Source organism: Malaclemys terrapin, chromosome 24, assembly GCF_027887155.1.
Source record: "Malaclemys terrapin pileata isolate rMalTer1 chromosome 24, rMalTer1.hap1, whole genome shotgun sequence".
NCBI classification, from domain to species: Eukaryota; Metazoa; Chordata; order Testudines; family Emydidae; genus Malaclemys; species Malaclemys terrapin.
This window is the reverse complement of record NC_071528.1, coordinates 15,378,197-15,403,087: the sequence shown is the minus strand read 5'-3', so window position 1 is coordinate 15,403,087 and position 24,891 is coordinate 15,378,197. Positions and strand designations below refer to the sequence as shown.

At 52.4% G+C, this 24,891-nt stretch overlaps 1 protein-coding gene across 3 annotated transcripts in view; it reads right to left on the bottom strand.

Annotated features, from left to right (window-relative positions):
* MEF2B (myocyte enhancer factor 2B) overlaps positions 1-24,891 on the bottom strand; it is a 63,529-nt gene that overhangs the window by 23,436 nt on the left and 15,202 nt on the right. The window contains exon 1 of one of the 3 annotated variants that reach the window (XM_054013832.1): positions 9,948-10,042. The exons of the other annotated variants lie outside the window; for them this stretch is intronic. The gene's annotated coding sequence lies outside the window, so the exon portion shown is untranslated. Of the gene's footprint in view, positions 1-9,947; positions 10,043-24,891 lie in introns of those variants that run through there. 3 annotated transcript variants of the gene reach the window in all.

The following is a 24,891-nucleotide window of genomic DNA, read 5'->3' as shown; positions in this document are numbered from 1 at the left end:
GCTCGGTGCAAATCCATGAAGCTTGAAAAGGCTGGACATGGCTCTCTCCATAGCCTCATGGGTCACGGAGATCCGGGACTGAATGCCACCCCAGCCCCCATGGTCCCCCGGCTTCCACTCCACCTGAGCCCCCGCTGGAGCCCAAATCTCCAACCTCAGTTCGAACCAGCGGATGTAAAATGCAGACGTGATTCTGATCGACGTGCCCCCACAACCTCCCACGTGCTGACAGGTCCATTGACCAGAGCTAACTCTCATGTGCTCTGTATTTTTTGCGTGCTCTCTCGCACACCCCCCCAGCTCTTCACACACAGTCGTGCCCCATCTCCAAGGCCTTCTGCCCCTCGTTCTGAACGTTGCTCTACAGGGCAGGGGAAACATCGTAGGAGTCCCGAAACTCGCAACCCGTCACTCCATGGCCTTGCTGCTGCCACGAGGATTAATATTAACTCTGAAGATCTAGTGCACATTGATGGGTCATTTGCATCGCAGCAGAGTGTGTAAACTTCCTATCCAAAGCCCTAATTAGTGCTGTGAGATGCACCCGAGCCCCCGAGGAGCAATGTTTTTCCATGCGTTGCAGCAAAGTCCTAATGTCACACGTAGCACGGAGCGAAGCCAGGGACTCTCTGTCGATGTAAACCCTGCTCACGCTGTGGTGACCATAATGGACAAAGCGCCACAGGTTCGATCCACAGGAATTTGTGGGCTCTGTGATGCCAGCTCTGGTCCTCGGGGCATTGCCACCCTCTGTGTCAAGTTTGAGTGAACCCAGCAAGGCAGCCCAAGCTGCCCAGTTCAACAGCTTTCACTCGGATCCAGAACTCCTATCCAATCTCCCCCAGATCTCAGCCTCCCCAACCTAGATAGGGTCCTGTGAAGAGTTTAGCAAAGAGCTCAGGCCCTGGGCAGCCCCCGCACACTGCTGCATAGTTTGGTGACAGAAAACGTGGCCAAAATGTTTACTGATGACTCGTCAATTTTGGGGCACCTTGATGTTTGGATGCCAAGCTCGAGCCACCTGAGTTTTGAGGGGCAGGCGCTCAGCATTGAACAGCTGGTCCCAGCCGGGGTGTCCAAAAACCGTAGGCAGACAAAATCCCCAGTCAGAGCCTATATTTTCAGGGGATTTGGGGGCCCCAATTCATCCTTGATTTACCCACAATTTACACCAGTGCAAAGTGGGGGGAACCGGTTTTCAGATCAGACCGGAAGCGTTTTGCACTGGTGTGAATGATTGTGCAAGGTGAAGGCAACACTGAATTGGACTCTACATCCCCACAGGAGCTGGGGGCCCTGTCTAGGCCTGGGGAGGTTTTTATTTATCTTTAATCCCAATCCCTTAGTGGGTGGCAGGTTTTTTCCTCTGCCGAGCATGGAGCTTTAGCAGAATCACCCAGGAAAAGCAGGATATTGAAACAAAGCCACCTCTGGCGTGAAAACAAACAAAACAACAAAGAGAAAACCAGCAGCTCTTCTGCAGGAAACCACTAGAGAAAAACTGTGTAAACCACAAGAATAGAAAGGAAGGGAGTCCCGTCTCTAGGAATGGATGCGAGACACCAAGCCCCTCTCTATCCACTGCGGTAACTAACTAACTGCAGCGAAAACAGCCAGGAGGGTAATTCAAGGCCTGCGGAATCCCACAGCTCCTATCAAAATAACACGGCACCATCTTCAGCAGAAAACTCTCAGCTATTTGGTTGTCCATTGAAATGCTCCCCACCTACTGAGGAGACCAGGACGTGACAGACATGAGTCTGGTGTCTAGCAAGGGTAGCTTTACTTTTGCAAGTGTGTCACCTGGTGACCAACTGTCACAATCAGCAGTTCTGGCTTTCAAACCACTTGCCCAGTAAACCCTGCATTGTGCCTGCATTTCTCCAGCAAAGCCAGGGAGAGCACCAAGTGGGATTCAGCCAGGGGAGTTTTCTCTTAGCTCATTTCTCTCCCTTATGGGTGGAAAGAGATGAAATTGCATGTTTCTCCCTGTTTTTAGATCCCAGGATTACAGCTCTGACATCTTTCAGAGTAGCAGCCGTGTTAGTCTGTATCCGCAAGCGGGGGAAAGGTACAACAAGAAGAGAGACACACACAGGATATTCTCTAACACACCCGATGCTGAAATACCAAAAACGGGCATTTCTGTGCCATCTGCAAAAAGCAACTTTTTGGCAAAGTCAGAGCAGTGTCTCTTTTAGAACTAGGACAACGTTCTTCCATCAAAATATTGTTTCGATGGAAAACAGCATTTTTGAAAAAAAAAAACAGAAATTTTCAGTAAAAATGTAATTTTTTGTTACAAGTGTTCAGGTTTTTGACAAAAACCCCAAACCTGAAGATTTGTTGGTTTTAAACTAATTCTGGATGGAAGGGGGCCTGGAGTTTTGGTTGTTTCTGTTTTGTTTTTACAAGCCCCCCCCCCCCAAAATGACAAAGAAAAATATTGACAAAAATGAGGTGAAAAAATCATTTTCATCAAAATATTTTGCTGTGAAAAACACGTGATTTCCCAAGCAGCTCTAGTCTCCTGCACCAGCCCGGACAGACAACTCCCAGCAAAACCGGTAAATCCCTGGTGATCGTGCCAAACAGATCTTCTGCTTCACTTGGGGCTGACTCGTTGACGTGGGCCTGAATCAAACCCATATCTGAACCCCCTGGACACCCCGGGAAAGTTCTGCTCCTTTATGCCTGGGGCTCCATCTCCTCATGCGAGTTTCACACCGAATTCTGCTTAAAGCAGCATTTTACCCCGCCTAGCTCCTATCCCCAGCACAGTGACTCTGATGAACTGTCCCTTCATAGCCCAGGGATGCTGCAACCAGCAGAGCTCCTTTCTCTTGCCAGTCTCAAAGGGACGGTTGCTCTCAGTTTCTGGGGCCTCATAATGCAAACAGCAGCCCAAGTCCAACTCAGGAAAAGTCAAAGTTTAGCAGCATTTTTGCTAGAGTTTGACAGGGCTTCCTGCTTTCCATAGCTTGTTTAAACAACAAACCAGGATCAACCAGAGAGTCTGAAATGCAGCACAGAACTGTGCAGATAGAGAGAGGGGGGAACCAGTGCCACTGAGATTCCAGCCTAAGGAAACAAAATGAAAGAGACTTCTGCAGAGGATAAAACATTTGAATCTTCTAATAGATTTACTACACAGATGGGGTTTAGACTGCACAGATCAGATCCTGGGAGTTTGACTAGTGTTAAATGCACTGACGGCACATATTCGGTCTTCCAGCAAGGACTCTCTCTCACTCTCACACACACAGGTTCAAAGCAGCACCAGAAATTTTCACAAGTGCCAGGGCATTAATTGTGGGGTCCTGGGCAAATTCCAACAGGCTAATTACATTCTGCCTCCCGAAGAATCACACCCCCTTCACTGCCTCCTTGAGACTGCTGCGTAGCACTGCTGTGCGCTGTTACAGAGAAGCTGGGTAACACCCCTGAAGTGGCTGCATTTCAGCAGTGGGCAAAGCAATCACCTTTTATAGTTTGTAGGATCTTTGGGTGATAGGCCCTAGATACACATCAATCCTTATATTCCATTTCTTTTAAAGAAAGTGGAGCCTACTTTGCACTTGACAGAACCCCTAAATATTTCAGCCTGAGGAAACAAAGTGGGAACACTTAATAATAAAAGAGCAAAATATCAGAGGAGGTCAGGGTATTGCATGAGACACCTGCTTCTACTCACAGCCCAGTTTGTGAGCCAGACTGGTTAACAGGGCACATGCCATTTGCATTCACAATTCCTTTTTTTTTTTTTTTTGCAGCATCCTTTAAAAATCAGGTCCAAAAAGCTTTTGAAAATCCATCACCCCTACACAGGAGACCTCTATAGACTGAGCAAGCTTGGTTCTTCCCCCACCCCAGTCTCTCTCTTAAAATCCTGATCCATCTTATGGATCAACAGACAGCAAAATGGAATCCTGTCTCCCACCACCACCACTTCCTCCTCAGCAGGGGCTGCTGGATGACTGTACTGCACAAATTCAGAAGTGCAGTGAAGTGTTGCACCGGCCACGCCGGGGTGCCTGCACAGAAGGAGCCCAGCTATGCTGTCAGTGATGCAGAATGAAAGTCCTACATTGTTTCGATGCATCACGGTTGCCTCGTTGCAAATCCACTTACAGTGAAACTTCTGCAGAGGGTGGAGTATTTTCTGTTACAAAAATAACTGCGATGGAATCATAGAAGATCAGGGTTGGAAGAGACCTGAGGAGGTCATCTAGTCCAACCCCCTGCTCAAAGCAGGAAGAAGAGGATTCTATTGTACCAGAAGGAGAAGGCTTGGTCTTTTTAGAAATGGATGAAACACAAACACACACTTCGGCTGCCTTCACACGCCGAGCTAGGGGTGCGATTCCCCTGCTTGTGAACACACACTTGAGAACAGCCGGGCAGCCATGATCGCAGGAGTAGCGGCAGCAGAGGCAAGGCTGAGCCAGACCAAGTATGTACCCCCTGGTTTCCAGCGGGCGTGTACTCGGCACAGCGCAGCCATGCCTCCACTGCTGCCCCCCTGCGAACACAGCTACACCCTATTTATACTCAGCGCGAGGAGAGCTAGCGCCAGCATATGTACACGAGCAGAAGAATCACTCCCCTAGTGCATAGTGTGGACACAACCTTAGAGTAGTAGAGCTTTGGGATGGGACTGTCTTTTTGTTCTGTGTTTATACAGCACCTAACGCAATGGGGTCCTGATGGGGCTCCCAGACTGTACCGCAATAGCAATAATAAATAAACACTCACAGACAAACCTAAACACCCTCTGTTTCCTTCTGGCCTGACACCTTCTATGGTTCAGCTGGGAGTTTTGTTTTGTTTGTTACATTGGAAAGTCCATGGGTTTGTTGTTGTAGAGTTCTGGCCAGGGGCTGAGCACATCAATGTATTATAGGTTGATGGATCATCACACAGGGTTTCAGGCGCTGGGCTGTGTGGGCCGGTTTGTTATTGTAGGGTTACGGGTACAGGGCCACGCGTGTGGGTTTGTTATTGTAGGGTTATGGGTACTGGGCCGTGCACGCTGGTTTGCTATTGTAGGGTTACGGGTGCTGGGCCGCATGTGCCGGTTTGTTATCGCAGGGTTACGGGTGCTGGGCCGCGTGTGCCGGTTTGTTATCGCAGGGTTACGGGTGCTGGGCCGCGTGTGCCGGTTTGTTATCGCAGGGTTACGGGTGCTGGGCCGCGTGTGCCGGTTTGTTATCGCAGGGTTACGGGTGCTGGGCCGCGTGTGCCGGTTTGTTATCGCAGGGTTACGGGTGCTGGGCCACATGTGCCGGTTTGTTATCGCAGGGTTACGGGTGCTGGGCCACGCGTTCCAGGCCACGCGTTACTTGGGAGCAGTTAACTATTTTTGTTCAGACAAGTGCTGATGATCCCACCTGCCCCCACTCGACAAGGCTCACAAGGAAAAGCTCAGATTTATCTTCATGCTGTTTCGTCTTGAGCTGGATTTAAATCATGTCCAACCCCACTGTGCCAATGATTCCCCAGCCCTTGATCCCATGCAAACCCCATCCGCCCTGCCCCCATTTCACCCCCAGGGTTACAAGTAATAATCCCTGACCCCTCTGCACCCCTCACTGCTCTGACTGTCCCAGGGCCAGGACCCGTCCTCAGCCTGGGCATTCTACAGGGAGGAGAGCTAGGGTGTGAATGAACACGCCGGTCACCAGTCACGGGGTGTGTGGGGGGGAACCCTTAGAAGTTTGGTGATGAAGCTTTTCCAACCCCCAAACTCTGGGCTGCTCCTCCCCCCTTTCCCAGCTCCCCTGCTCCCCCTCCCTTCCTCCACACAGCCCTGACGCCGCCTTCACTTCCCTCTCTCCTGTGGCTTCTGCCATACAGCCCACCTGCCAACCAGCTTACAGCTGAGATCTCTGCCTAGCTCCCTGCTCCCAGCACCCCCGGCTGCCTGTTTCTAATGCGCCGATCACCATGGTGCCCAGCCTCATTCTCTGCCTCCCCCCACCACACACACACCCCAGCACTGGCTGATCAGGCGTCCAGCCTCCCTCAGCAGCCCCCCCGAGTGAATCCTCCCGATCGCTGCAAACTCGCCTTGTGCTTGGGGCTCCCCTGCATAGCGCCACGGGTGAAATCCTGGGCCGCCTTGACACCAATGGCAGTTTGGCCCTGGACTGTACCGGGGCCAGGATTTCACCCCAGGTCTTTACATGCAGGCCCCTGTTGACGGCTGCATGTTTCTCCACTTCACCTCGCGGGCCTGCTCAAGATACAGAACCGGAGTCTCATGGTCCCTATGGGGATATAGGGACAGCGCCTTGTTCCAGCCCCGTCTCCAGCAGACGCTGCTCCCTGTCACTCCAGGGTGTCGTGCTGGGCAAGGCCCCAGCACTGAAATAGCCAGGGGCTGTGTGTCACAGACACTGGCTGGCCAGCATCCTGGGAGAGGTGGAAAGGGGGCACTCAGCTGAGGAACCAAGAGATTTTTCAAGGGGGGGAGGAAGGGGGGGGTGGGAAAGATAATTTCCCCCAAACACTATTTTAAGTTTATGTTGAATTTGGGGTCTGCCAGCCTTGACTGCCTCCCTTTGCCCCAGAGCGCCCAGAATTTCCAAGGACAGTCCCAGAGTCATCCACTCTCTCCCACCCCAATTCAGTCCCCAAGTCAGCTGCTCTGATCCTGCAGGCACGGGAGTAAAATGTAAGTCTCCCCGGTACACAGAGAGCAGCTGAACTGCATGTGATTTGTAACCGGTTTGATTAGCTGGAGGAACACAGGGATTGCTGGACTGGGTCAGCCCAGTGGCCCATCTAGTTGTCTATCCTGTCTCTGACAGTGGCCGGCATCAGATGCTCTAGGGGTAGGTATAAGAACCCTGCAGGAGCAGATGAGGGATAATGGGACCTACGAGGTGTCATCCTGGTGTCTAACAGCTAGAGCTTGGTTGAAGCTCTGAAGCAGGAGGTTCTTGCCCTCCAGACACTGCACAGATCTCACCAGCAAGCTGCAAAATTAATTTCTTACCCGTGAAAACCCCTCTCTAAAGTTAGCCGCCCTAGGAAACTTTCCATCACTATAAGAGTAAAGCTCTCAGAGACAGGGTCTTGCCGGAAATCAATTGCAGGTGGGCAGCAGAATACAGCAGAAGATTTGCTGGACCTGTCCCCAGGGAGGAAGTTTAAGGTAATAAGATGCACTTGTACCAGACAGGCAGGGGCTTCTGCTGGAAACTGCCTATGCTTATAATAAACAGAGGAGCGTGGATCAGATTCCGGGCCCACCTACCACAGACCCTGGGTAAATACTTGCTCTGGGGAGTAGCCAGCAACTTAATACATCCTGTAAGTAGATTCTTGGGCACGGGCAATACTCTTTGGGCAGCACGACCCATAATGTTAAATTAAAGCAGACTGAGACCTTGATCCTGCATTCCCCTGCAGTCAATGGGACTTGGCACAGGCTCCAGGGGTAGTTCTAGGTGATCGTGAGACAGGATCAGGGCCGTAGGTATCCAACGTTATCCACACTTCCCTCCCTTTAGCCTGCCAGAGGCCAGGCTGCCGGCAAAGCCACCCTCTTTCCTTGGAGTTCAAGACAGGGCTGCGTGGCAGGACGCCTGGTGTCAGTATTGCTATGGAGGTGAGGTGTGGACCATGGTTTTCTAGTGTGCGTTTTAATTACCGCTGGAAGTGCCCAGTGCAGCAGATGGCATTTGAAATCAAGTAAAAAAAAAAAAAAAGAAATCAGTCAATCAGTATAAAGAACTTTTGCCCCTCAATGTTTTCCTGTGATACCTGTAAGTCATCTGGGGCCAAACATACACCTGGAGGAAGCAGGTGCAACTCAGCCCTTACTGCTACAACTTGCTACATGCTGTGGATTTAGATACCGCCGAGAAAGTCAAGGGACATGAAGGTTATTTTTTGGAGAGCGAGTACTCTGTGAATCTGAGCTCCACGGTAGCAGTGATGCGTAGTGTACAGTGGGAGACAGACAGTCTTGCTTAGTGGTCGGAGCAGGAGTCTGGGAGCCAGATCTGTTGCTGCCTTAGCATATCTGTGATTTTGAGCAAACACCGTCAACCTTTTGTACTTCAGTTTACCTGCTGTACAATGGGCGTGGCAGAGCTGACGAGGGGGTCGAGAGGCCTAGCTGATTAGTTGTGGTCTGTACGGTGCTTGGAGACCCCCAGCAAATGGCACTAACAGAGGGGCACTGCGTTTTTACGACAATCTGCACTTTTGGGTTAAACTCAGACGTTCCTCTCTGAGCAGACACAAAAGTAAAAATAACTGTCAAGCGCAAAGCTAACCACAGACTTTTTTTAGAACACGATCCATAAAACAACAGGCCACTTAAGCAAAACTTTAAGTAGTACCCAAACACACAGCTACAAGGCCTTGGCATGGCTACAATAGCTCTGTCTGTCCCTTTGACTCCCAGCACTTAGCAGCAAATCTGGTAGCCTCAGAAATGCCTCCAGCTTTCTAAAACAGTAGCACCGAGAGGTCCCGATTGAGACCCCATTGCACTAGACACTGTGTAAACAGGTGAACCCCCCAGCCCTATTACAATCAATGCCAAACTCCCACTGATTTTAATAGCCAGGATTTCATCCTAAGTAAGAGAAAGCCCCTGCCCCAAAGTGTTTACAGTCTAAATAGACATGATGGACAGAGGCCAGGAGGAGGAATAGAGAGGGGAAGTGACTTGACTAAGGTCACACAGCAGGTCAGTGGCAGAACCAGGGTCTCAGAAGTATCCAGCCAGGCCCCTTTCTATTGGGCCACTTCCTGCTCAGTCCAGCCTTCACATAGTCTTTCATAGCACTGACTTTGAATGCCCAACTAGAGACCCTTGTCCTGGATTTTCAGAACCGCTGAGCATCCAAACTCCAGCCAAAGTCGATGAGAGCCGCCAACCCAAATAGCCTGATTTCCAGAGGCACCCAGCAGCTCCCAGTCAGTCCCACTGGTGATACTGGGCGTTCAGCACTTCTGACAATCTGGCTGCTCCCCTTAGGTGCCTGCATACGATGTAGGAGGCTAACCATGGGTCCCACTTAGTGAAAATCTTGGCTTAGGTGTCTCATTACAGGGCCGCCCAGAAAGGGAGGCATGGAAAATCTGGGTCACTATTGGCAATGTTGGTGTAGGACTCCAAAACCCAGCCATAGCTGTAGGGACGACAGCGAGGAAACGTGCGATTAATACGCAGGGCAGCCGCAGGAGATGGGTCGAGACGTGGCATTTTCAAAGGATCCCCCCGGCCCCTTGGGGTATCTCGGTGATGCTGGAGCGGGCAGGCTGCCCTGTGCCATCACTGTCCCTCGGATAGTTTCAGTGACAGCGCCTGGCCACCAAACTCTCAGACTTTCTGTGCCACCGCATTTCTGTAGTTTCCCCAAAGGGAATATAGATTGGGCTTTAGCAAACCCCCATCCCCCACTAGCCCCTCTGCCCTCCCATCACGCTGAACCTTGAGGCACAAATCACATCCTAGACCTCTTGGGCACGGGGAAGCGAGCTCTGCAAGGGAGAATCACATCAATCCCACCCTCCCCCCATCTGCGTGGCAAAAGGAAACAGGGTGTGAATGCCCTCCTGGCTCAGCGCCTGGCTAGGTATCGCCAAAGGTCCGAACTTGTGCGTGCGCTTCATAGGGTGCCAGGCTCGGACCCTCCCCCCGAGGGAGCCGGCCGCGCACCCAGGGGAGGGGCAGAAGAGACCCGGGAAGATGCTGCGTCCTGCAGACAGGGGGAGGAGGTTAAAGGCTCCCGGGGGGGGGGGGGGGGGGCAGGTGGTCTGCAGCTGACCCCGGCGGAGGCAGGTACACCCGACCTAACTTCCGCGGGGACTGGATGTGGTAGGCGAGGAAACGCCGCTGTCCCCTATACCTGGCTGTCACCTCCCCGCCTCCATGCGCCCCTCCCTGGGCACCCTGCCCACGGTGCCCCCGTTCACCCACACACCTGGTCAGGGGCTTTGCCCCGAAACTTCCCGGCTGCTCCGCTCCGGCAGGGCGGCGGCCCCGGCTGGGTGGCGAGGAGGCGAAGCGCAGCCCCCGGCCCGGCTCGGCTCGGCTCGGCCCGGCCCGGCGCTGTCACTGGCTCGGGGGGAACCGAACTGCAAAAGTGGCTTGAAAAGTCACGGCGGCTCCAGCTGCCCGGCTCGCGGCTGGGTCTGGCTCCCGGGCGGCACGGACCGTCCTTTGCATAGCCACGCCCCTCCCGCCGCGCTGATTGGAGAAGCTCCGGCAGGCTATTTGCATAGAAGGGCCGGGCCGTGTTCCAATTGGCGGCTGGCTGGAAAAGTGTCTCTCGTAGCTCCGCCCCTCAGCGTGGCGGGGCTGTGGCAAGGCAGCTGGGATCCCTACACGAATGACTCCTGCGGCTGGGGCGGGTTGTGTGCAGGGGAGGGGGCTGCATCCAGGGGGCTGGAGGCTCTGGGCCTTGGGGCCTGGATCGGGGGGGGGGTTCTAGATCAGGGGTTGGGATTTCTGGATCTGAGGGGGCCTGGATCTGGGGTCCAGGCAAAGCAAGGACCTCTGGTCATCATTTCAGAGAACTTCCTACAGCAAGTCACAGTGGACTTTCCCTTGCAGCTCGCTCCAATCCTTCCCCTCCCACGCAGCCTAGTCACTCGAGCTTCACTCCACACCTGCCCCGTCCCACTCCTTCCCCTTCCCTTCCATTTAACTTACCTCCCCACCCTCCCCCCAGTAACAACCTCCCCTCTCCCCCGCCCCAAAATAGTGTGGAACTAACCTGACAGTTGTTCCCTCTGTTTGTGTGTTAGATTCTTTCCCCCAGCCTGAGCCTGGCCTGGGAGCCAGGAGAATGGGGGTCTATTCCCACCTCTGACCTTGGGTGAATCCCTCCCTCTCTGCCCCTCTGTTTCCACTCCTGCCCTGTGGCTGTCTTGTTTATTTAGATTGTAAGCTCTCTGGGGCAGGGACCATCTGCAATGCCATGTTTGTACAGAACCTAGCACAATGGGGCTTCATTCTTTGGCACCACTATAATAAACATGATTAATAACAATACTGATCGGGGGTAGGAGGAAACCTGAGTGGGGGCAGACGTGCTGTGGTGACATCATGTGAGGGAGCGTAAGAGGAAGCTTGAAGGATGAGCAGTGGAACTACTGGCACACAGTTGCCAATTTTCACAGGGTAAATAAGCCCCCCGACTTTCACAATAAGCCAAAAATCAAGCTAATCCCATTTCAAAACAAGGCCAAAACAAGCCAGTCCCTAAGAACCCCAACACTCAATGTGACTAGATCCCCCCGGCGTGCAGTCTGGGACTGTGGTGGGCCTGCTGCACCCCTGACTCTCCCCCTGCCCCTTACCCCTGTTTGCCCCCCACCCCTTGACTCTGCTTACCGGGAGCCGATCAAAAAAAAAGAAGCAACAAGCTATATATAAGCCAAACAAGCTACAAGCCAAAAGCTAGCCAACAAGCAACTCACAAGCCAATTAAGCCAAAACCAAGCCCAATTTCTGCAGTTTTGTCACAGGTTTGGCATGTCTGCTACAAAGCGCCAGGCTGCTGAAGTGTGTCCGTTTCCAGGAAGGCGCTATTAAAACGAGCCATGGATCCATGCATCTCAGGCCCCAAAACAGAGAACACTGAAAATCTGGGCCAGCTAGTCTCATGCCTGGAGTTTCCAGGGACAATAGACATGTGCTGTGATTATCTCAGTACTTTTACCCCACGTCTCAGTGAATCAATGCGTCAGCCTTGCAGCTGGAAGCCCCTCTGATGTACATCACGAATGCCACAGAGCCACTGTCAAGCAGCTGGCCAGGAATCTGAACTCTGCCAGAGTCCACAGCTTTACTCACTGGGGGCCAAACCCGAGGCTGACTGACCCCCTGGGAAATGTCTCTGGCGTCACAGGCAGAATCTGGCCCTTGCGCTTCCCTTGATTAGGTTTGCTGAGCAGCTCGTGGCACTGGAAATGGGTGGGACACTGGTTTTATTGGCTTGAGCAGAGGACCGGGACTCAGGACGCCTGGGTGCTTTCCTCTGAGTGGGAGAGAGTGTGGTCTGGTAGTTAGAGCAGAGGGGTTGGAACTCAGGACGCCTGGGTTCTCTTGTCAGCTCTGGAATTAAATAGCAGTCAAGACTTTCCCTACACAGCAAGGGAGGGCTATGAGGTGTAATCCAGGCTTGCAAACACCCTGGGGAGGGTGACACAAATGCCAGGGCTTATTGTTTTTTGACTTTGTTACATTTTAAATGACCTCCCTCCGCCCAGTCAAGTCCCAGAAAATGCTCGATCAGAAAATCTTATCAGCACCTGAGATTTCCCCTCCTTCTTTAAGCCCCACTCCAACCCCCTCCATTCTGGCTTCCCTTCCCCTCCCAGCAGGGTCCACTCCAAAACACCTGGCAGCCAGTCTCCTCCCTTCTACTCTGGCACTCTTCGCTGTGTGACATGGGGTGAGCCACCAAGCAAAGGGATGACAGGGCCCTCCCCTTCCCCCAAACAATGTGGTCTTTGTTGGTGCCACAACAGAACCTCCAATTCGGAAACGGGAGGTGGAGCATTTCACCTCTCGGCCACGCATTCAAATTCTGCCAGACATTCTGCAATGAGTTGGTGGGGTCTCAGCTCAGGACAAGGACCAACCTCACAACAGGAACTCTAGTATAACTGTCTCCTTGGCAGCAGTCTGAGCTGACATCCAGGTCTGGGCTGCCCTCGGGCCTGACGTCCTTGTTCCTTCCTAAAGGTGGACTCACAAGCTAGGATGGGAGGTTGTGGAAGAGGAGGGCAGTTTGCCCTGACACTGTCTGTGCCATGCCATGGTGGTGCAGACAGGGCTCTGTGCTCCAGATCTGTCGGTCCGACCCCTTTCACAGTGCTAAGGGCCATACGATTCTTTGAACTAAATCCCAGACAGACACAAGCACACGGGCCTACTGAAACTGGAAGCTTTTTGGGGCACAGACTCTCTTTCTGGTCTATGTTTGCACAGTGCCTAGCACACTGGAGCCCTGGGGCATAACTGCGGGTCTTAGGTGCCACCATAATACATGTTAATAATAATACACACGCAGACACAAACCCCGACACTTCCTTATTCCCTTCAAATAAAGCTATTTCCCACCCATACTCTTCCGCTTTGGTTTCAGGTCCAGTCCCAGCCACACCCTGGACCTGGCCTGGCACCACCCCCTGCTCCCCTCTGGGGCCCAGAAAGTAATGCAACACGGACAGGGGGGTTTAAAAACTACACTGTGCGAGGGTGCTAGAGATGGGCTGAGTGACCAAACGGGAAGCTGCTGCTCTCCAGTGAGAGAAGATCCAGCTGGCTTCCCAGGGATATGCCCAGAGCAAAGGCAAAGCCTGAGATAATTATTGCCACAAACCATTTTTAGTGGCTTATTGTTCTAAACTGCAATCAAGGCCTCACAATAGCGAGATCTAAATAATCCAGGGCAAAGTCACAGTGGAATAGCTGAGGCTGAAACTGCTGAAATCTCCCTTCTTCTAAGCACATCCCAGGGTGTTAGGGGCTGGAATGTTACAGGGTATTATCAGTGCATCTCTCTCTGGGGCCCGAGACATTTCAAACTCAGCCAGTTAAAGCACCGCAGCTAATGGGCCAGATTCTCCTTTGCCCTCCAGCTTGTGCAGACACTCACAACAGTGCAAAGTGTTGTCAGATCAGAATAGCTGCGTTTTACACTCAGACTGCATGGGGGTAAATGACTGGAAATGGTGCAGGGAAAATCAGGCCCAATGTAAGAAACAACCCTGCACTGGCCAGATTTAATAGCATCTAACACAACCGTTCCCTGATTATTAATTATTTGTATTATCGCACCATTCGTCTTTGACCCTCACACTTTACACAGCATTACTAGCGGACTGACTGAGCCTTTCTAATGACAACGAATCCTAATAGGTCACATGTCTAGGGGCTCGAAGCATGTTAGACATGAGTAGAAGGTGCTATAGATGGTTATAACTGTGGTTGTAAGTAACCTAGTGACCTGTGGTAATTGATCAGCCATTTACCGAAACATCTACTAATCCTTTATTAACCCTTTATAAACAGAAGCTGAGCACAAGGTGCACCCCATTCGTTTTTAGCTCTTAGCCAGGGCTTTTCATCCCTGGATCCCCACAACACATCACGAAGGAAGGTCAGTCTCATTATCTTCATGTTACGAGAGGGGAAGCTGTTGTTGGAATCTTGCTAGGACCTAATCTGGAGCGGATCAAGAATGAGCCCTGAGCATCTCTCGTGATGGGACGTCAAGCAAAAGCGAATCTCCATGACTGGTCTCTGACTCAAACTCCTCTCTGAGTTCTACTGGTGATCTTGCCCTAGGGTAGGTTTGGGGGGGTCACCGTGGGGCAAGGTTTTTGGAGGGAACGCAGTAGGGCAGCTGAATCCTGCCCCAGATGGGATGGATACTACAGTCCATGATTGCTTTTCCCAGGCAGCAGCTTTCTGATGCTGCTTTTAATCAGGTTAAAAACAGATAAAATCTGGGTGAAACCTCACCACGATCACTCCCACCATGAGCGGTGAATCTCCCGCCCGAGGACCGGTGCTATGAATCTGGAGCGAGGCAAAACGTTTGTCAGTTCTGGAAAGCAAAACATCCCTCCACCTCAAATGCAAAGAAATGGCAAAATTCTAGCCTGGCGCCAGTCTAGATTCATGGGAGAAGAGTCACAGCAAGAAACTTTATCACCAGCAAAATTTGCCCTGCCTGTCTCTCTGACACATGGGGATGTTGAGCATGTGAGGACAGTGTGAACAATTTGCTGTGCTCCACGCCAGAGATAACAGGGCTGATTGGTTTCTTAGCCCTGCTTTCCCAGTGGTGCGTTTCCCCCAGCTCTCTAGTAACAGAAGATGGCCTGCGTGTGAGACCCCCAAGGCACCATTTTCAATGCACACAGAGTGACTTCACAGCACAGCTCCTGACCAGACACTTTGGCTTTTCTGGTGCAATCACCTCCCCGATGAGCCCTCGTTCATTTCAGCCTTGCGGGTCCAGCCTGGGGCCAAGGGGTTTCCACCTCTCTGGCATCTGGCCACTAGCTGGATGGCAATCGGCATGCGAATGTCAAGCACACATGGAACAAAAAGTCTGCACCAAACAGCAAGCCCAAGGGTCTATCAGTACTGTGGATATCTGTTCTGAGGAATCTACACCCCCAGGGCAGATGTGCTGCACCAGGATGACCCAAGACTTGCACCCGGGCAGTTTATTCCAGTCTGAAAGCAATCAAGTGCTTCTAACACTGGGGGGTTGCATCAGCACAGTGACACCAGTGCACAGATCCCCGGTACCGACAGGCCCCGAAGGCAGCCAGGGCTGGGCGAGGGGGAACTTCACAGTGGATTTGAGAGTCAAGAGAAGTTTGGACCTCCCAGGGCACTATGTTGCTGGTGAATGGAATAATCCCTCATCTGCGTGAAAGCAAAGCTGGACCCAACTCTTGGCTTCTGCTCCAGACAAGGCTTCTTACAAGAGCTGGGAAGTCACCCAGGTGATGCCCGAGAGCAACTGGAATGGACCTTCGTTCCTGGACAGGGATGTAGGAGACAGGTTCTACTCCCAGATCTGCCACTGACCTGCTGGGTGGCCTTGGGTAAGTCACTTCCCTGCTTTCTGCCTCAGTTTCCCCTCTTACCCCTTGTCTACGTAGACTGTGAGTTCTTTGGGACAGGAACTGGGTCGCCCTTTGTGTCTGTGCAGCACCTACCCAGTGGCGTTCTGATGGCTGTTGTGCCTCTGGGTGTGACTGTAATAAACGTGATCACTCTTGGTTCAGATGTGGTTACAACCCTGAAATTTGGGCTGAGGCTGGTGAAGTTCAGGGTGGGGCTGGCTGGGGGGAAGGAACTGGGGCTTTTGGCAGAGTTTCACTTTGAGTCCTTGGGCGTTTTCAGACCTGCAGTCTGGGGGAGGTGCAATCCCATGGGGCAGAAGCGAGAATAGGTTTGTCCCAGGCCAGCTGGGTTTGCTGGCCATCGTCCGGCAGACCCTACTTACCCCCCGGGAAGGGAATGTGTCTGCACTGGCCTCATGAGCTACACTGAGTGCTACTGGACGCTGAACAGTTTGACCAGAAAGGTACTTCCCATTCCCCTGCACAAGGCATTCAGCATGGCTCCAGCTCTGCTCCAGACAGCGGTAAGGAGCTGTCCTGGCAGCTGGATTCAGAAGCCTTGGGGGAGCACTGGGGGCCCTGGAGAACACCACTGTTTACAGCAGCTAAATGGAACTGATGCAACGTCTAGGCTCTAGTTACGTGATAGGAGCTGCCTAGCTACCAGGTGGGATGCTGGATTAGAAAGGGCTTGTCAGGAAATACACTCTCTCCCCAGCCCCATGCAGGGTCACACTGGGCTGACATGGCTCCTGTCTCCAGGGAGAGTCTGTGCATAATGAACGCCCCCACCCATTAACCCGAAGTTCCCAGCCCTGAAAGTAAAACTCTAAAGGACGCAGGCAGGTTACCGCAATGGCTTTGAGACTCATCCAATTTCCACAGGTAGTGAATAAACTTGGGTGGATAAACAACAGGACAAAATTCCTATGGGACGTCCCAAACCAACCCTTCCAAAGGCCCAGATAGGGTCTGTTGCTTCCTTAGAATGGTTAGTGCTGGGGAGACTGGCTGCCCCAGGATTTAGGGGGACGGGACACCTCTAAGTCACCCGTCCAAATCCAGCTGGTGTGCTGGTAGTGACCAAAAGCCAATCAACTGGAAGGTCTTTGGTGGCCTCTGTGAGGTCAGCGGATGGAGCTCAGTCCAATTCCCAGCCAGGCAGATGTCCACAGAACAGACCTGCCTGTGGCACAAGTCAGCTTCCCTGCAGGAAGCCACGGCAGAGAAGCCAAAGACTGAAGGAGCCGGGGCTGCGCTCTTGCCCTGAAGGGGCGGCAGCAGAGTCACTGGGGAAGAGGGAGCCGAGGCAGCGGTCGGTGCAATGTTGCCTGGCACAACATTCAAACCGCTGAGCTCCGATGCACAAGTATCACCGTGCTGAGCGGAGGGAAGTCTGGCTGCCACTCAGAGCTCTGGCAGTGATCTGCCGGGCTGGGGGCCTTTCTCTGCCTGCCACCCTCAGGCGCTATCGATGGGGAGAGCATACTAGCTTGCTGGGCCAATTCCTCCTGCCATGCTGGTATGTCCAGGACGTCTAGCGACAGTCAGCTCTCCTGCTGGGCTTTGGTCCTATGTCCTGAATACAGGCACTGGGTGAATTCTGTGGGATCCTCCCAAGAGGCTGTGAGCTGCCCCGGGATGAAGGAGCAGTCCTGGGAGCAGCAAGGCGTGAGAGGGGAAGCGGAGCGAGGTGGAAGGTCTCTCCATCCTGAGCGCTGGGAGAGACTCGCCTTACCGGCAGCTCTGGGTACCCGAGAGCAGCATCTTTCCCAGGCCGGTGGCTGCTGGCTGCTTATAAATCTTGTGATTTATAGAGGGCTGCAGAGTGCAATTAGCAGGGTGTTAATTAGCCTCGCTCATAATCTTAATTGATCCTGGAAGGGGAGGGAGTGCAGAGGATATGTCAGTGTGTGTGGAATGACACCCTTGTATCCTGGGGTCTCCTAAGAGCTGCTTGGACCACAGAATAGGCCTCTGGCCTGGAGAGAGCCCCGCTGCCCCCGCCCTGCCCTGAGACACCCCTGCTCTTGCAGGCCTGAGACTCAGGAGCTCAATCAGGCAGTCTGGTCTCTCCTTAGCCTGTCAGCGAAGGGGGCCCAGCAATGTGGACACCTGGGGTGGCCCAGAGGTGTGTCCCTGAGGGTCAGGGCTGGTTAACCAGCTGCAACGTTTGTGCCCTCCCCCTGAGGCGGTGGGTGGGCCAGTGAAAGCTTTCGGCTCTGTGGATCTAGTGGCCTGGGCAGGCTGCTTCCTGGCTGGTCACTTCACTGCCAGTCCCAGTCTCTGCTCCTCCTGCCTTTGGTGCTCGGAGCTTGCGCTCAAAAGCTTATGGCTCCCTCTTGAGGTCTTTCCTGTCTCTAGATCTTTGCTCTGCAGCGAGAGCCAGCAGGTCCCAGCGAGAAATCGACAAGATGAAGACAGCCAAGATGCCTGTCAGGGCCCCCTCGCTGCTGGGCGTTGTCCCCGAAACGAGAGCTAAGCAAATGTTTGGCCTTAACCCACCTCGAAAGAGGCCCGGACTCAGAATAGGGAAGCGGGTTTTCATGCCCCATAGAGGGCAGAGGAGGTAGAAAAGGGGTTGATCCAGAAAGAAGGGGAGAGTCAGTGAGACAAACTCATCCCTGCCGTTCCATCAGGTGCAGCGCCACTGACTCCAATGGAGTTGCATCTGTTTACTCCAGGCGCCTATTGGGACCGGATATGGAGTAGCCCAACTACGCATTAGCTAGTCCGTCCCCCTGGATTGTTTTACACACGGTGTTCTCAGCCTTGGCCGAACCCAGAAGAACTCGGGCAACATCCCATTATGGGGGGCGCTCTCTGTGCCAAAATGACCCGGGGCCTCTCGGTTGTCACCTTTCTTTGCCAGAGGGTTCTGTGACCTGTGTCCGAACTACCCAAGAGGAGCAGCGCAGCTAAAGTCAGAAAGAAGTGAATCCAACTGACCACTGGTCACTTTGCTAAACCCTCCCTCCCATGGGCTCTGGACGACAGGCTGTTAACTGGGACAGCAATGGAGTAAATCTCAGCGCCGCCCAGAGACACCAGAATCTCTGTGTTCCAAAAAATATTCCCAAATCGTCCAGGCTTCTTCAGACAGACTCAGAGCCTCTGCTCACATCTTGCCACTGACTGTCCGCTGTCGGGTGCAGGAGGCAGATGGCAGGGAAGGGGATGGGAAATAAATGGCACAGGCTTATGGGTTCATGACCTTGGGCCATGTTACAATAACACAGGCCAAGGAGCTGAAATCCCCCGGGGCAAAAATGTTGGGTGGTCTGGAAATTAACAGGCGCTCAAACAGACTTCCTGCCAAAGCCAGCAGGCTGGCTTCCAACAGAGTCTATGGACCTTATTTTTGCTGGGCAGAGGTGGAAAGAGGCAGGCTGGTACCATACTACCCACCCAGGTGAGACCAATTCCACAGCGATACAATTAGTAGCATTGTTGTCTCTCCACGAGGTGGTCATGGGTTCAAATCTCCCATGAAGATAGAGGCTCAGACCCCAATGCTGATGGCACAATGCAAGCCACGGCTTTGTGCCGGCAGAGACATGCAGGGCTGGAAGGGGCCTCGAGAGGCCGTCAGTGGCCATATCGCCCAAAATGAACAGTGTGACCCCATCTTGTCTGACGACCTGCAGAACTTGGGCCTTCCCTGGATTACTTCCTGTTTGAACCAGAGCAGATTGTTTAGAAAAACATCCCATCTGGATTTAAAAAGTATCAGTGATGGAGAATCCACCACAGCTCTTGGTAAGTTGTTCCAATGATTCATTACCCTCACTGCTGAAAATGTGCACCTTATTTCCAGTCTGAATTTATCTAGCTTCAACTTCCAGCCACTGGATCTTGTTAGACCGTTGTCTGCTGAACCGAAGAGCCCATTGTCAAATTTTGTTCCTCCTGCAGGTACTTATAGACTGTGATCAAGTCATCCCTTGGCCTTCTCTTTATTAAACTAAATAGATCTAGCTCCTTGAGTCTATCACTATCCGGCATTACACTGAGTTCCCGCCCTGTCTCTGGTGGGTTACCTGCATGGACAGAGCGATTCTGTGGTACATTTAGAAAAGAGTCAGGGACAAGCCCGGAGCCCCAGCCAACGTTCCCCCTCTCAGTAAAGCATGATCCAATGTTGTATGTGAGATGTCACTGGGCCCACAATGGTTGCTGCCTTTGGCCGCAGCCACTCGCCTGCTCATTGCACAGGGAGTGTGCAGAATCTGAATGGCACTAGGCCTGATTCTGCCCTACACCATGAGTAGTCACTTGCACCAGTGTAACATGCAGCCACCCTGATTCACTAGCGTTTTGCTCTTGTGAAAAGTGACTACACCAGAAACAGCCCCCCCCCCCATATACAATCCTATTCTCTAAGCAGGTGAACTGGGTACTGACACACCAGATGTTACTACAGCAGAGTTCTATCCTGGCATACTAGGCAGATCACTGCAGCTTCAGGGGAGAGGTTTCAAACGGAGGACGGAGGCAGCTTGGACAGGCTCTGTGTAAGTCAGACGATGGATGATGCTAGGAAACTGGGCTGCCTACAGACCCAGAGTCAGGCTGCCTAAAAGGTGGATGGATCGTGTCAAGTCTCTAAGCAGCAAGTGTCTTCCTTGGCCCGTCTTCAACCCATGGGCATAGCATGAACCCCCATCCTTGGAACAACACGTCCTCTGCAGATTGATTCTGACACAAACCCGGCCTAGTGGTGCATACAGAGCTCCAGCACCCCCCGCTCCCCACACTGACTCCATCAGTGGCCTTGGACGCATCTCAGAACCTCCCTGCCTCAGTTTCCCTATTTTATAGAACGGCCCATCCCGCAGCAATGCTAATGTTTGTGACTACGCTGAAGAAGTCAGGCGGGAAGTATTTGTGCTAGTGATTGCCTGGGCTGCGATTTACAAAGGATCCTTTTACGAATGAAAGAACTTTGGCCAGGGCCGATGTCTCCCTGTAACCAGCACTCTGGGCATCCCCAGTCTATGTCCAGGTACTTCTCTGGGCCCCATCACCAGAGTATCTTTAAGGTATTTATCCTCCCAGCAGCTCTTGATATCCCCATTGTACAGACGGGACCTGGGACACAACGAGACTTGCCCAGGATCACACAGGAAGGCTGTGGCAGAGCAGGGAATTGAAGTCAGGTGTCCAAATGCCCAGGCTAGTGTCCTAAGCATCGCACCATCCTTCCTGCTTCTTCAGCATTCCAGTGGATCACGGCTCAGAGCACACGGATTCTACGCAGTCTGAGTCACTGCAATATGTCTGCATGTGTTTCTAGGGATCACACAACAGGAAGACGAGACACATCCCCGCAGAACCAGGACCATGGATCTGTTTCTGGGACCAGCCAAAACTCCTGGTGAACCATGGGCAATACAAACATCCCCCTCTCCGCCGAAGGGTCAGCCTTGCTAGGAGGAGGGATGCTTTCACACTGAAGAATGTGATTCCCTGGGAGCATCAGCCAGGAGGACAATCCCACGGGGAAAGCACTGCTCCTTCTCAGAGATATTTATAAGAGATGGCAAACCCCCGTCGGCTCGAGCGGCCCTTTTGTTGAGTGAACACCAACGTCCAGACCTGTCGTTTCTTAGCCTCGCTGCTCAGTGATGTATCTTGAGGGCTCTCTTCCCTTGCTCGCTCCTGACATTTTTAATAGACTAGTAATAATACCCCAGGCTGCATGCAGCAGCAAGAAGAGATGCCTGTCAAGGGTCTGATTTTCCAAAGAGCCTAAGCATGAGTCCCACTGAGAGTCAACGTGCTCCTAAACCTCCTGGAAAATCCCCCACCCTCAAGTGCAAAGTGGTCACAAACAGGTGCGAGAGTAGGCAGCAAAGCACTGTATGTGGTACTGCAAGGAAGTCCAAATCAAATGCACCAGACTCTTGGAGAGTCATAGAATTGTAGGACTGGAAGGGACCTCAACAGGCCATCTAGTCCAGTCCCCTGCACTCATGGCAGTACTAAGTATTATCTAGACCATCCTTGACAGCTGTTTGTCTCACCTGCTCTTAAAAATCTCCAACGATGGAGATTCCACAACCTCCCTAGGCAATTTATTCCAGCGTTTAACAAGGTGGAAATTGCTGTGGGCACAGCAGAAAAAGCAACTAGGAGGAGAGCATGGGGAAAATCAGAAGTCACAAATGTACAGAGAGTCAGTCTTCATTATACACATCCAAGGGCTAACACAACAGGCATCCACGCAGCAGGGGTCAGGCTCTGTCACACCCTGTGTCACAACAGCTGGTCACAGCCATATCTCATGGGACAGGAGTCACAATCACCGCCTCAGTGATTTCCCCGGTGCAAAGGGTTGCTGTTCCTTACGGAGATCCAGACTGTCAGGGAAATGACAGAGCTCAGACACTAATGATTCTGGCTATATAAATACCTAGGTCAGTTCACGCTTAGGAGAATGCCTGTGTGTCCATTGCTGCAGCATCCAAAGTGCAACTCCCATCTTTTCAGGTGCTGTGTATTTCTACCTGCCATCCATGCATCTGATGAAGTGGGTTCTAGCCCACGAAAGCTTATGCCCAAATCAATGTGTTAGTCTCTAAGGTGCCACAAGGACTCCTCGTTGTTTTTGCTGATACAGACTAACACGGCTGCCGCTCTGGAACCAGCAAAGGGTTACTGGCATTTCTATTAAAGGGGAGGGATGGGAGCAGTTAGCACCCCTGATTTTTATGTCCTCCCAAAGATCTGTGTGCACAGATGCCGCTGTGTGGTGCTGCGTAGCTTTCAGCCGTTTCACCTGCCCGGCTGGGAGCATGTGAGACCCTTTGGGGCTCTGGCTCCCGGCGTGCCAGAGGTGACCCTGCTCTTCACGTGTGCACTCCTGACTGGGCAGCTAATGGCTGAACCCACCTATGTTTCTACATCTGCACCAAGAGCTTCCAGTTAATCTGTAACAGGAATGCGGCACCCGAGCGCCGAACATGGCTCACCTCGTGTTCTTGATGTTAATTTGCAATTAACACCTTGTACAAAGGGGACTAGGTGGGAAGGGAGAAAAAGCACAAGAAAAACAGACACAAAACAAAGCAGTCTGTAGTCCCCTTCCCTTGCATTAGGGCGCAGTCTAATCTGCAGGCATCTCATCTGCATGGAGTAGGAAGGGACAGGGGGACTGACAAGAGTATTTACCCAGTTGCTTTGGGGACCTGCAAAAAATGCCCCCCTTGGAGTGAAATCCTCATATGTAGTGGGGACAGAGGGCAGGCGGAAAGGTCTCGGCGCTGCTGAGCAAGGCAAATAGAGCATCACAATGTATTTAAGCACAAGATCATGCAAACCATGGGGAAAGAGAGAGGAGGGAAACCCATTCCCAGAATTCCTCTCTGCTTTCATTCCAGTTTCTAACAGAGTAGCCTGAAGTGCTAGGGGATTTGGTGAATGGCAGGGCAGGCGAATCCGTTTAGATCAAATAACCAGCACCCCAAAGCTGCCGTTGAAACTCACAGGAAGCACGAGACATTTGATTGCTGCTATCGCTCCTGTCTCTGTGTTTCCAGGCTCTGAGCAGGCCCACGAACAGTGGAACCTCATGAGACCGGCCCAGCCAAAAGCCCTGGGAATCTCCCCACAGCCTCTCTCCTTGTCACATGTCTAGCCTGGTTTTTGCAGTGCCAGGCGGCTTGAAGGGATCAGTAAAGCAGTGGAATTCCTGAGTCCAAACACCCAATCCCCCCAGCCTTTATCGATTGACCCACTCCGCCTGCTCCCTTCTGCACCCTTCCCCATGCCTGGTGCTGCTTCTACACCTGTGATGCTGCTGCTATGGGGCAGGAGGGCCAGGCAGAAACATACACAGTACAGGCAAGGGCCCCTGCTAAAAATACAACGAGCAATGGGAAATGGTATTTATAGAGCCACTGACTCTAGAGATGTCCCTGCTACCTCAATAGCCTCAGTTCCTTCCAGTTGCCCCCTACTGTACATGACAGATTCTAGGAATGGAAGGGACCTCGAGAGGTCGTCGTGTCCAGTCCCCTGCCCTCCTGGCAGGACCAAATACTGTCTAGACCATCCCTAATGGGCTGTGGCTTTCTTAATGCTGCATTTGGACACATGGCAGGACAATACCTACAACCTGCAGGGAAGCAGACATGGAAAGAGTGGCTTATCCCTCAGTGCCTCCTGAAGTAGCTGTTAGTATCTGCAGGAACTGGACATCCTTTGCCACAAGTACTACATACAGAACCACCCACCCAAGCATGGAACATTCCTGACCAAGTTCCTATTTAAATAACCCAGTTCTGCCGCTAATTTCCCTCTGGAGTTTGACGTATATGTTGTATTAATCCTTTCCGTTTCTAAATGACACTGAAGTGTCACTGCGAGCTACTAGGCAGCTGCCATGCTCCTCCCCAGAGATGGCTGCATTTTAGCCCTTAACCAAGCAAAACATGTTCAAGATCATAGGAGTTTTGCCTGACTGTGGACTGCAGAATGGAGCCCATAGCTTGCAAAGTGCGGTGAGATCCTCCTGATACATTCAGGCGCCCAGGGTGACTGACTGCATCACTACCAATGGAAGGCGGATTAGGCTATTGTGTTGTTCTCATAAAGCAGTCAAGACAGATTTCCCGTTCTTCCTACCCCATCCTCCTCCCCAGGACTAGATATCACCCCATGCCCGCTGGGGCTATTTACTCACCGGCGCTTAGCTATACACAAGGGCTGCGCCCTAGACCTGCGAGTTTTGTTAATAGGGTTGATCCAAGTCCTTGATGAACTTGAGAGCATTTTCTCACCATACAGGAAGTCAGGGTTAGCTGAGTCGCCATGGGAACAGTAGGGAAAAAATGTGGACAAGATGAAACTTCGGAGAGCAGCTTAAGGGCTGCACAAAGAGCCACATGGAAGAACGTGAGAGGAAGAGAGGAGCTGGAGACGCCGCTGTGCGCTGCACAGGCGGCCAGGGGTCCAGCCTGGACATCTGAATATCATCTCTCTCCTCCCCCTTCAACACAGAAAGGCACATGGGTCCTCAGCTGATGCAAATCCACCTTGCTCTGGTGAAGCCAACAGATCTTCCCTGATTTACCCCCTCTGAGGATCTGGCCCAATATAGATAAAACAAACCAACCAGAGGTAACAGTGACCCCACTTCCTACAGGCCAAAGGTTCTTGATGCTCCTTCTGGCTAAATTACGCTAAAGCCCTGGGCCAATGGGACTCCTCCGACTTTAATGGCGTTACTCCTTCACTAGCCAGGGACAAGCCGTAGGGCTCCTC